We start from the raw sequence: 13,646 nt of genomic DNA, 5'->3' as shown, positions 1-13,646 counted from the left end.
CTCAATGACAGGTCTGGATGAGCTGTTGAGTGAATTGGGACTGGAACACCACCTGAAGAACAAGCTGACTCTGAGCAAGGTGCTGGAGATTGATGGAGAGACTTTAACTGATGAAAGCATCCAGTCTCTGAAATCTCTGCCGTGGTGTTTCCTGAGGAGGTTGATGATGGTGAATGTGACTGCTAGGAGTGTGAGGTGCGCCTCAAAACAGGACATGACTTCCCAAAACCTCGACAGCTTAATGGACACCCTGGACAATCCACAGGCCAGCAGCAACAGAGTCAACCCTCTGGACCTCATAACTGCTGTGTTTCTCTGCTCAGATGGCTTCCTCCAGCAGGAGATGGTTTTGAAAATGTCCATGTGCCAGTTCTCTGTGCCTCTGCTACTTCCTAAGTGTGATACACAGCAGTGCACTTTAATGCTCTGGGCCATGAGGGGTATTGTGAAAACGTTCAAGCCGCACTCTTTGAGAGACCCAAAAGGGTTTGTAGATAAGAGCATTGTTCTCTCTGAGCTCCCCCTGATCTCTTTTGTGAGGCTGGGAGACAGAAGCTTGTCCAAGTCTCAGATCCTGAACCAAGTTTTCAGCAACCCTCAGCAGTACCACGACACCTTTGTTCACAAAAACATGGAGTGTGGTGACAACCCAAGGAGGATTTCTAATGGGCTGGTGGAGATCAGCTGGTATCTGCCCAGTGGGAAGAGAAACATTGACATCTTCTCTGAGCCACTGGCTATAGCTAACCTCCGTGGGGACCTCAGGGACTTTGAAACTCAGTACGCTTTCCTTTGTCACAACTCTGCTGCCGTATTTGTGTTTTGTGATGATTTTGGGTCTGAATACAAATTTGTGGACTCCCAGCACCTGAAGGCTCATTGGTTCTGGATCATCAATTCGCAGAGCAAGAGCTTCAATACGGATGACTTCAAGAGATGTGTTTCTGAGTTACCGATAAAACCCAGTAACATCATTATAAAAGGTTCACAGATGAACGATGCAGAATTTGTGAATTACTTGCGTTCAGCTATCAGTGGAATTTTAAAGGGTAAGGTGATTAAAATGAGCATTGAACGAATGCCTGTCATTGCATATGAACTCGGGATCCATGTTGATGAAGATTGTGACTGCTGTAAGAATGGAAAGAAGAAGGCTGATGAAATCACAAAAAGGATTTCTGATATACCAAGCTTCAAGGAGAAAGAGTTGCCCTTGCAAGGGACTGCATGGAAACAGCTGGCCAAACTGGAGAGGGAAGAGTGCAGGATGAAAAATGCTGGGGAGAAAAACATTGAAGTTTACAGGAATGAGCTTGCAGAACAGAAGCAGCAGCTCAGAGCACAGCAGAGGGCTCACAACATCTCAGAGTCTATGTCCCGTTTCATCTCTGCAATGTCCGGTTCCACAGAGGAACGCAAGTATTTCCTCAAGTGGCTGAGGATCAATCTGGACAACCTGTCACGCAAAAGGCTTCCATGCCTTCAGGCCAAGTACAAGAAATTCTGTCAGAATTACTTAGAAAAAAGGAAACTCATTGCAGAGTTGGACAGGCAGATCTCTAGTTCCTCCTTGGGGATGGAGCACTTCTTGCGGGAAATGGGTCAGCTGTACGAGTCGGCCTGCTCACTCCCTGAAGGCCCCACCCCTGAAATTCAGGACCTGCCACGTCTGTGTGCTGAGCTGCTGCAGGAAGGCTTTCCTCTGGAGCTGGTGGATGGAGATGCATCCAACATTCCTCTGCAGTGGGTGACTCAGGTTCTGAAGGAACTTGATCAACTAACACAGTATAAAAGTAAGATCCGGGTGGTGACTGTACTGGGGGTGCAGAGCACTGGGAAGTCCACCCTCCTGAACACCATGTTCGGGGTCCAGTTTGCCGTCAGTAGTGGCAGGTGCACGAGAGGGGCCTTCATGCTCCTCATCAGAGTGAAAGAAGACTTTAAAAGGCAGCTTGGGTGTGATTACATCATGGTTATTGACACTGAAGGTCTGAAGTCACCAGAGTTAGCCCAGTTGGATGACAGTTATGAGCATGATAATGAACTGGCCACTCTGGTGGTGGGGCTGAGTGACATCACAGTCATCAACATTGCCATGGAGAACTGCACAGAGATGAAGGACATCCTGCAGATTGTGGTGCACGCCTTCCTGCGCATGAAAGAAGTTGGGAGAAAACCCTGCTGTCAATTAGTGCACCAGAATGTCCCAGATGTCTCTGCCCAGGTGAAAACCATGAGGGACAGGAATCTTCTGCTGGATCATCTGAATGAGATGACCCAAGTAGCAGCTAAGATGGAAAAGAAGGGAAACAACAAAACATTTACTGATATCATTGAGTATGATCCAGAGAGAAACACCTGGTACATCCCTGGGCTCTGGCTTGGTATTCTTCCCATGGCACCGGTAAATGGTGGCTACAGTGAGTCTGTAAATCTGTTCAAGAGGAGTGTGATTGAGCATTTTAAGGAACACAAATATGGAAAGAGCTCACCACACACATTCAATGAGTTCCTAGAATGGACCAGGAGTTTGTGGAGCGCAGTGAAGTATGAGAACTTCATCTTCAGTTTCCGCAACAGCCTGGTGGCTGATGCTTATACTCAGCTTTGCACGGAGTTCAACAAATGGGAGTGGGCATTCAGGAAGAGCATGTACTCCTGGTTAAGCCAAGCTGAGACAAAGGTGTCAAACTTTGGCACAATAGCAGCACAGATTCAGCCATCCTCCGATGTGGATAACTTGATGAGCAGCCTGAAATATGAGGCCTCTGTAGAACTGGAAAAAGCAGAAAAGCTCATTTTGAAAAATCTCACTGAATTCTATGATAGACCAGAAGGACACGTTCACTTGGTAGAGAAGTACAAGCAGGAATTCATCAACACAGCCAAAACCATCAGGAGGGAGACAGAGAACTCTGTGAATAACAAGCTTGATGCAGCTGTGGAGATTAGAAAGGGTATGTTCAGGTTAGAGAAAATCAAGAAAAATCATACAGCTGTAATGGAGCAGAAAGTGCTGGACCTAATTGAGAACTGCAGGAAAAGTAAAGATCTGTCAGATCAAGAGCTGGAGACTGAATTTGAGAAGATGTGGAATGAGGCTGTGAAAGAACTGAATTTTTCTGGCCTGGAAAAACAAGATATTGTCCAAGATGTCCATCTTCAGCTGAGGGCAAACTCTGAGAGAGAAGGCAGCTCAGTATGTGAAATTCTGTCCAAAGTGGGCAAATTATCTGAATGTGGAATGAAGCCATTCAAAGTGAATAGTAAAGCTCAAGAACAAAATAAAAGGACAAAAGATATAAGAAAGGAGCAGGAGGTGGAGATGCAAAAGATAGCCGATCACATAATCAATTGCAGCAGGCAGTTTGTGGATGAGAAAGTGAGAACAAGGTCTGATTACCATAACACATACATGATAGACTTGTTTTGCATGGTAGATGAAAAGCTGGACAGGGACAAGGATCTGGACACAAGTGCTGAGTTTAAGGCCAGTCTGAAGATCCACATCTGTGGACATGCAGCACGGGAGTTTCAAAAAATGCATTTGGATTTTATCCATGCAAATGATCCCCGTCGCTGTCTGGAGCAGTCCAAGCAACAGTACTGCACTGACTTTAAGAACCTGTTCAATGAAAGAGACCAGTGTCAGAAGAAAGCCAATGAGTTCACCTACAACTGTCTTGCACCTGCAGTGAAGGAATACATCACCAAGTCTCTGGGTCCTGACCTTGTGGATGAAGTGTTGACAGAGAAGAAAGCCATTAATTTCAGCACTCGAACCTTCTTCCAGTTCTCAGTCCTCAAGCAGCTGCTTTCAGGTGATGACTTTAAGAACTTTGTGAATTACATAAGAAACTACGAGAACTTTGTGCAGGGCTGGATATTTGAGCAGTTGGTGAAGCAGTTCACTGAGGGAGATGGCCTGAGGAACATTGAGATTAAGCACATGAAGGTGATGGTTAAACGATTAAAGGAAGCCATTAAGAAAGCAGAGATGAAGGCCAGTGAAAGAATGACAGAAAGGGGTGAGGAGGACCAGAACATTCAGCAGTTCATTCAAGATATCTGTAGTGACCTACAGGAGCTCACCATCCCCAAAGACCCCTCAAGTGGTCCTGCCTTAAACACCGCCAAGTCAGAAGACTTTTCCCGGGGTCTGAAGGAGCTTGTGGATGAAATGGAGCAGTCCATTGCAGTAGAGTTTCAGAGAGGTGGGGATGTGAGGGCCAGGCTGACCTCACTGCCCTTTCAGCCACAGAAGGAGCTGTTTAACAGGGTGATTGGCTGTGGGAGGCAGTGTCCCTTCTGCGAGACCCCATGTGAAGCATGCGGCAAATACCACACAGAGCACTTTGCTTCCATTCACCGTCCTCAGGGGATCTGGGATACAGATATGTGACTCTGTAATTATGGTGAGTCTGCTCCTCCGTGTTGCCAGTGAGAAAAATTCAAATCAAGCAAACAAAGTGGGAAATGCATCCATACAAGGACTATCAGAGCATTTACCCTGACTGGCGCATCCAGCCTCACACCAGCATCCAGGCCTCAGACTACTGAAAATACGTCTTCACTAGGTTTAATGAGCAGTTTGCCAAGGAATATGAAGCTGAGCCTGCAGACATTCCCCATTGGAATTAACCAAAAACCAAAGCTGGAGAGATCTTAATGAAACAGGAGTTAATATTTCATGGGTGATCTTCTGATTGGAATTATATGAAATAGTTCTCACAGGTACAAGGAATACTTCCAGATAAACAGAAGGAGATTAAATTAAATGGATTTATGGCCCCTGTTTCAGCGGTTGAAAATTATTTCTTGAGTGGCATTAATTAATAGCTACTCACACATATCATGGCTAATCACAAAAAGTGCCCCAACCAAGATGAATCCTATGAAAGAAAGGGCCATGGGTTAAAAATAAAAATACAATAAAAATAAAACACATTTAGAAAAGGGAGCATTAAATTAAATCATCACTGATGTTAAGAAAGAGTGAGAATCACTGATACATACATTACTGCATTTTTGCAGCCTTCGCTGAGCTGTCTCTGTTACTCAGATACAGATAATACCATCAACCACTCATTATACATATAAAACCATATACATGCTAAAAGGTGATGTTACCTCTACCATAACCTATGCAGCCTTTATCTATACACACTGTCTGAGTTAGCATGGCTGAGCTTTGTTAATTATTCCAGTAAAGTGGATGCATAATCAGGGATGGTAACTAGGCTGAGATATTTTGAGTTTGTTTAATTTTGAGACCTTCTCTATATCAAAAAGAATACTTTTAATGAAAATATAAATTACATTTTATGTTTATTTTTATGCTTCCTATAATAAGTCATTTCTATTAATAAAGCACATAACCTTCATGTATTATTGGTAATACTATCAGCTCTTCATCACTGCTTGCTTGGCTGTTTGAAGTCATACATTATTAAGTACCTTGATAATCTGTTTACACAATAACATAGCTTTCATCCATTCACATTCTTCAAATGGTTTAAACACATGATTTCTTGTTACAATGTTAAAAGGATTGTTGTTATCACTTAATGAGCCTTTGTTATCACTTCATAAGCCTTAATATAGAAATTCACTGTTCCTGAAAAAAGAAAATTGAACTTTGAGGCCCAAATATGCCACCCATCCATCCATTATCTATACCTGCTTATCCTGGTCAGGGACGCGGGGGCTGCTGGAGCCTATCCCAGCATGCATTGGGAGAGAGGCAGGAATACACCCCGTACAGATCGCCACACACACCATCCACTCATCCCTATGGGCAATTTAGAGTCTCCAGTTAGCCTGCCGACATGTCTTTGGACTGTGGAAGGACATGCAAACTCCACACAGAAAAGCCCAGGGATTCGATCCTAGGCCTGCACCACTGTGCCGCCCTTATAGCTTTCATGATGACTTTATTTTTCTTTTTTAGAAAGCTGGATTAAAAATTTGTTTTGCTTTTTTGCACTTAGTCAAATTGATGTATTTCACCACATGTATGAGCACTTATTACTTGCACAAATGGCATAATCAAAATAAATGTTTAATTTAATCTGAACTTGATGAACAGTCCCTTATTTTCTTCACTGACTGAACAACTGAGCTGCCTGAAGACAATGGCAGTATCATCATTCTACCACTAGATGGCAATAAATCCATTTAACATCACATCTTTGCTGCTGGCTTCACCTTCTGTCTCAGGTAGCTGAAAATCAAGCGGCCAAAACCAGACTTCGTTTTTGAAGCTCATTTCCTGGTGTTGTAGTTCCTGGTTGCTCACTAGCGCCACTACGGATGGCTCCAGTATAGGTGTTTTCATATCCGGTTTCCATGTAAGTCTACGGTACAAATGCGATCAAAATACAAAGTCAATAATTTTTTCTCACAAGAACAAAGAGTCATAATAGGTGTATTTTATTCGTCTTATGACTGTCCATGGGTCGATTTCATGATTTATTGCGTCATTTGGGCACAGTGCCAATATTTGTTCTGGACCAATGAGGTACAGCTTGCGTCACTTCCGGATTACTGATGAGGACTGAGCTACAGTAGAGGCTACAGTCTATGGTCACTGGGGTGGGCGGTGGCGCCTCTTGGCCTTGACATTGCGGCTCCGGCCACGGTCCGCCTGTGCTAAGTCTGAAAATGCAGGCATCCCATTTCGTGGTTATTTCATTATGGCGTGTGCTATTTACAGCTGCACTAGACGACCATAAAATAATCATCCTCTTAAGTTTTTCGGTAGCCGAGTCATTTTTACTATTTCCTTTATCCTACTTAACCAAATAATTACTTGGCAGAAAGCGTAATCAGCTTGCTATATTTGGTAGTCCAGTAGTAGCCTATGCTAAAACAGTTCGCAACTTCAGCTACCAAGCCATTTGACTAGCTAGCTAACCTTAACCGGCAAACATTCAATCTGTCAGACGTGTTTGACGGCTTGTCAATCGTGTACATTCCGTAAATGTCTACCTGGGCCATGCTTCACGCATGTGACAAAGCTACTATAATCCCGATTTTGGGATAAACACTTTTTCAGTTTCACGAAGCGAATTAAGAGTCTCAAGGTTCATTTGCTGAATATACAACCCACGATGAAATCACACACACAGAATTTAACGAAATTAACCATCTTGGCATTTAGAAAGGAACATGTTTTTAGCATGTAAGAGACCGACAAGCTAGGCATTTAAGACAGTGGTTCTCAGAATCGGTTCTGGGGGCTCCTTGCGTATATTGGCTTTTCTCCATTGGTTTTGATGATTTACAAGAAAAACATAATAGCCTAATATAATAATAATTAGAAATTCAATGTAGGCTACATCATTTTTGTCTTCATGCACCAGGTGGAAAACTTGCTGTACAAAGTGCGTTGTCATATTTACACGCCTGCAGATCAGTTATTAAAATACTTGGTAGATTTGTTAATCACCGCTGAGAGTGTTAATTTTTATTCGGTAGAAAGTGATTTGCGAACGATGGGTCAGCTAGCGTCACCCAGCAAGTGAACACCACAAACGGCGATGGAGTAGCTAGTAGTAGCAGTTACTGGCTCATTAACTGACTGTGGCGAAAACCTACGACGATAACTTGCTCGGTTAACAGCAGATCTACCAGACAGTTATACGAAAATTAGCCTAGTCAAATCACCAGTAGCCTACACATCTCTGATTGATTGACCATCAGTGTAGTCAATGTTCTTCCCCTGTGGTTCATATTGCTAATGCGTGAGCTAACCACGGATAGCCTACCTAGCTCACCGGCAAGCTGATATGCTAGCTAAGCATATTCGTTTTGCTGAGAAACATAAATTGAAGATAACTGAACATAGCCTAATTGTATTTTTAATGTCATACATATAACGTGATTACATGACACAGTACAGTCACGGATGGAAATTAAACTCCGTAAAAATCTGATAATATATTTTAAAACATAACGGCAGCCAGTCAGCTAGCCTCGTTCAGGTTGATGGGCTTTTCCGCACCGGACTGTCAATCAAATTGTAAAAATCACAAGACCGCTTAACTCTATGGTTTTGGCTCCAAATCGAGAAAATGGCCGTGCCCGCCATTGAGCTTCAAAACGTGTTTTAGAGACCCACGGAGAGGCAATGGGTGACGTCACAGTAGCTTTGTCCATATTTTTTACAGTCTCTGCTGAAAATACACAATTTACACTTGTGCCCAATGGTGACGGGTGCTGGAGAAAAGGTACGCAAGTCGCAAATTTTGAAATCGCGCTAGGAGGCAAAAAAGGTTTTTAAATTTTTTTTTTACTGTTTTCCTTTTTTTCATATTACGAAAGTTAAATTGTTGAAGAAGTCACTCAATATAATAAACAACATTTTTAGGGTCACTAAATACTTATAATTTGTCAGCAAAGTCGGCTTGTTTTAGTGATTCTTACAGCCGGGTTTTGGAGGCGTGATGGGGGTGCAGTTTAATTAGCATGTTTTATTTCGTTGGCTATTGTCACTTTGTTTCGGTCAAGCCACCGCCCATAAATAAAGCCGTGTGGTAGTAGCCTATGTTTGTTTACTGTGTGACGTTGCTAAAATGGCGGACGCTCAATCAGTAGGTGAGAGTATAAGCTTTCTAACGATGTAGCTATAACATGTCTAATTTTTCTTTTGGAATAGCGTTTTATAGGTTAGCGTAACCGAACATTTTCTTACCATGGCATTCGCTCTATATGGTAGCATTAAAAGACGTTGCACCTAACGAAACGTCAACGATTTTTCGTAATTCCTTGGAAAATACCATTATTATTGAGGACTTCTGGGCATAGCTAAACCATATGTTTGCTGATAGACATATCTGACATCGTTTTCTGGAGCAAAACAGAAGCGGATATAGGCTAACTGTCATTGATTTACTGTCTCTGTCTCCATCTACTGAACATAGATAAGATTTCATCATTGCTATGTAAGTATTACTGCTCAGAATATTTCGGTTATTACGTTATTTTAGAAATTGAATGTCTTTAAATAGGTTAGTGGTATTATGTAATGTGGATATTTCACACTGTAATGTAAGCGTTAGTTAGTAGTGTAATGGTTTTTGTGACGCATACAACAGTGATGAGGAGAGTGTTGAAACATTGCCAAAACGTGGTGGACGGCTGAAAAATGTTTTTATATCATCCCATTCCCATACATGAAACTTTGGCACTTTACTTTATATTCATAATTTTGTAAGAAATAATCTAAGCTAGTATTATAAATGGTACAAATGTATTGCTTCATTTGAGACATTTTTCTAGTCTCTGGTATTCACATCTGCAGTTATAAAGCTTTAAATAGGGTAGCCCCTAAATGGGCAAGGATTTACAGGTACTCTAGTGGGGGAGTGGTTGGGGTGGAGTTAACTAGCTATTGTTCCCACCCATTATCTCCCTGTGAGAAGTGTGAAAAGTTCAAGATCTTTCAAGGGGATTTTCTCTGCTACTTGATTTTAGGAGTACCAACATTCAAATAAGCATATCTTCTTCAACTATTTTCAGATTTCAATGTATGACACATTAGAAAGTTTATAATCTGCACTTTCGTAATCTGTAAAAAACTGAAAAATGACCTTGCCCTACTTGCGGACCAAAACACCAGCACCTGTCACTATAAACCTGCACTGGGGAAAAAAACCTTTCCATGTTTATCAATGAAAGGGGCATAAAGATGAAAGTTTGAACCTTCTAGTCTCAAAATCAACCAGGATTTACATCAGGACTCAGTCACTGGAGTCTGTCCACTTTGAGTCAGAGACAGAGTGTGCTAGACCAGGACTCAACACATTATGGGGGCAGGAGTTAGCTGAGTCAGCCATTTAAAAAGTGACCAAAAATTAGATCAAAGCAGATATTTACCCAGGATGCACCACACTGTTCCTCCAACAAACTGTGGGGAAACCAAATGCTGCTCCAAGACTTTCGGCAGATTCCACTGTCTTCACACATTTCAGAACAACAAAGCAAATGCATAATCACTCATACTTGTATATCCAACAGCCTCTTCACAAAGTGGAGGAAAGTGTTTCCAATCAAACCCAGAGCTACTGAGGGGAGCAGGGAAAATCAGTCTATACCTTGTGGAATAAATCATTCAGTCAGGGGACAGGAAAAGGGTGATGAAGCACACAGAAGCTAAAGAGGTGATTCCTGTCCAGGTGAGGCCGGAGCAAAAGGCAGGTGAACTCAGGCTAACCTGCAGCAGACTATCACAGGCCCACCCATCCAGTTTAAACATAAACATAAAGATAACCAAAAAAAGGGAACATCGTCTCCTCTCAATGGCACCAGTTTCTTCTGAAAAGATTTAGCCTACACTATTTACAAGAAACCAGAAACAATGAACTCAAACAGAGAATGCAGTAAATCTACCATGCGCCAACCAACAGCTTACCTCGGTGCCAACCACATCATTTCAAAACACCTGACTGTGATGTCACTTCCTCACCCAGCACACGCCTGGTGCGCCTAACAATGGGAAAGTCAATGTGATGACGAACATCAGCACTGTGAAGGGTGAAACGAGCCCATGCCTGGATCTGTGTCCAGATTAGTAAGTGTTGAGCACTCAGCTCCTGAAACATTATGTAATGAATTAAATAGTGCAATTCTTTGAAGCAAAACCTGATAATTAATTGCAAAAAGTTTCCACAAAGTGCAGGAGCCATGTTGATTTATAAATGCAGACAAAGCTTTTTCAAGTAATAAATCATGCAACTGTAGGTGTCAAGTACTAAGTGTGGAAAGTGTTCATGATCAGTGTTAACTGCCTCTTTAAAAAAATAATTTCAAACTATACACAAAATCATTGCACAATTTGTTTTTATTTATTTTAGTTATTGGTTAGACAGGCATAAATCTGGTGTATACACCGTGGTGTTGAGCAGTATACCTGCGCCTCGTAGCTTTGGTTTAGCTATCCCCCTCAGGCTTTGTTTTCCTTGCGAGGGATTTTATTTTTATATTTCTATGTCTGGCTTAGTACTCAGAGGTCCCTTTGAGACTTGAAATCCGTTATTAGAAGCTCATATCCTGAAACTTCTTATCTGGCTTGGTACTCAGAGGTTCCTTTTAAGACTAGGAATCTCAGAAACTTAATCTCGAGACTTGTTAACTTACTCAGCATTTAGGGCTTCCTTGAAATCTGGAATCTATCGAACCGCATTCCCACATTTATTCTTATACATGTACCTAATCACTGCCTCTTTCACATTCAGTTCCACCTAGTAGGCCTATGGCCTGGTCTTCCAGTTGCTGTTGGCAAATAATAACTTGTGGCATTTCTGGCTTCACCAGTCTTCAGCAGTTGGAGGAACACTCAAAACTGTACCTTACAGATGTAAAGCCCTCCCTGGAGAAAAGAGCACAACTCCCTTTCATACAGTAAAGTGAACAAATGGTATCACACAGAGGGGAGGGCAGGCAGGGATGTCTCAGGGTCACAGCATAATGTAATGGTAAACTAGTTATTAATCAACATTACCTCTGATTATTTCAGATTTCTTCTATAATTTTGCACTTCATCACTTCCACATAGGGTTCACTGTGTCTGAAGACTTACAAAGAAAAAGCACACGCATCTATATTACAGATCAGCACTGGTGAGCACTGTTCATTATCAAATGCTAAAGATAAAGAAACACGTCTTCAGTCAAAGGAGACATGGTCAAGTCTCACCTTGATTGGCAGCTGAACTTGTTAATGTGTCGCTACTCTCTGGAATGTTAGTTGTCCGGTTTGTCGGCTGGTGAGTTTATCGACCATGATGGTGACATGTTAGCTAGCGGTATTTATATGCAAATTTAGCGGTATTTTGTAAATCACGATGCGCTCCTGCAGATGGTGGCTCAGGCTTGTACATCATGTGTGGTGTGTTTGCCGACTACTGCTGCGGCTCGCTAATTGTGTCTCTTAAAGACAGTGTCGAGGAGCCTATTCTCAAAGTGTACTTACCGAAGCTACCAGGTTCGATATTGAAACAAGTTCAGCCAAAGCGGCAAAGTTGCAATTTTAAGTACGACATAAAGCATGTAGCCTTACTTTCGGGACATTTGGTACCACGTGCCCTGATTTCTGCTCATAATCACCCTGATTTCTGCCCATAATCTCCCTGATTTTTGTCCATAATCTCTCTGATTCGCCACTACAGTTAGACAAACATCATACCCAGCCAACACACTCACTCTCTACAGTGAGACAAACATCATACCCAGCCAACACATTCACTCTCTACAGTGAGAAAAACATTATACCCAGCCAACATACTCACTCTCTACAGTGAGACAAACATCATACCCAGCCAACACATTCACTCACTACAATGAGAAAAACATCATACCCAGCCAACATACTCACTCTCTACAGTGAGACAAACATCATACCCAGCCAACACATTCACTCACTACAATGAGAAAAACATCATACCCAGCCAACATACTCACTCTCTACAGTGAGACAAACATCATAACCCAGCCAACATACTCACTCTCTACAGTGAGACAAACATCATACCCAGCCAACACATTCACTCTCTACAGTGAGACAAACATCATACCCAGCCAACACACTCACTCTCTACAGTGAGACAAACATCATACCCAGCCAACACACTCACTCTCTACAGTGAGACAAACATCATACCCAGCCAACACACTCACTCTCTACAGTGAGACAAACATCATACCCAGCAAACACACTCACTCTCTACAGTGACACAAACATCATACCCAGCCAACACACTCACTCTCTACAGTGAGACAGACATCATACCCAGCCAACATCATTCACTCTCTAAAGTGAGACAAACATCATGCAGTGATATAATAAAACATATGTAAGTGTGTGTGTGAGTGTGTTTAACACTAGAGTTAGCCTATATATAGATACATAAAATATGTTATGCGATTGCAGAATTGCACTGAGGCAACTGAATCACCACAAAAGGGGATCTACTCAGAATTATTCTTTGTGTTTTATTTGTTCTCTATTTGGAATAATTTGGACTTAACTTCCACCCCTGTTTAGAGGGGCCAGCTTGTGCCATGGGGAAGAAAACAATGCTGCTGAACTGCTCTTAGTAGAGAGAGAATCGATGCATTTTACTCATACTCATCCCGCACTTGGCACAGATAAAGATGAAGCACTTATGCCTCACACAGCCACTGAAATTAGCAACAACACCTTCTGAGAAATCACGTGATCTATGTGAAGCCCCACAGGGTTCACGGTGTCTCCAGACGTGCGACTCCAGAGAGAAGACTTACGAAGGCTCCTGTATTACGGATCAGCACTGGTGAGTCATTTTCATTGTCAAAGGCTAAGGATGAAGAAACACATCTTCAGTCAAAGGAGACATGGTCAAGTCTCACCCTGATTGACAGTTGAAGCTGTTAATGTGTTGCTACGCTCTGGAATGTTAGTTGTCCGGTTAGTCGGCTAGTGAGTTTATCAACTATTATGGTAACATACTAGCGAATGATGCTAATATGCAAATTGTGTGGTATTTTAGAAATCACAATGTGCTCTTGCAGAATGTGACTCAGGCTTGTACATCATGTCTGGTCTGCCATGGCTCGCAAATTGTGTGCTTAAAACCAGTGTTGGTGGTGGTAGCCCATTAAATACAA

At 42.2% G+C, this 13,646-nt stretch overlaps 1 protein-coding gene, 1 long non-coding RNA gene and 2 pseudogenes across 2 annotated transcripts in view; 2 read left to right on the top strand and 2 right to left on the bottom strand.

Moving 5' to 3' along the window:
• The window catches only part of LOC135258451 (protein starmaker-like), a 228,028-nt gene that overhangs the window by 176,292 nt on the left and 38,090 nt on the right, over nucleotides 1-13,646 (bottom strand). The gene's annotated exons all lie outside the window — the stretch shown is intronic.
• The window catches only part of LOC135258482 (uncharacterized), a 189,120-nt gene that overhangs the window by 149,842 nt on the left and 25,632 nt on the right, over nucleotides 1-13,646 (top strand). The gene's annotated exons all lie outside the window — the stretch shown is intronic.
• The window catches only part of LOC135258443 (up-regulator of cell proliferation-like), a 74,666-nt pseudogene that overhangs the window by 38,742 nt on the left and 22,278 nt on the right, over nucleotides 1-13,646 (bottom strand).
• Nucleotides 5-4,641, top strand: LOC135258525 (up-regulator of cell proliferation-like; annotated as a pseudogene).

The sequence above is a fragment of the Anguilla rostrata genome, chromosome 7 (assembly GCF_018555375.3).
Source record: "Anguilla rostrata isolate EN2019 chromosome 7, ASM1855537v3, whole genome shotgun sequence".
Lineage (NCBI taxonomy): Eukaryota > Metazoa > Chordata > Actinopteri > Anguilliformes > Anguillidae > Anguilla > Anguilla rostrata.
The sequence above is the reverse complement of the archived record's forward strand: the minus strand, read 5'-3'. Positions and strand labels throughout refer to the sequence as shown.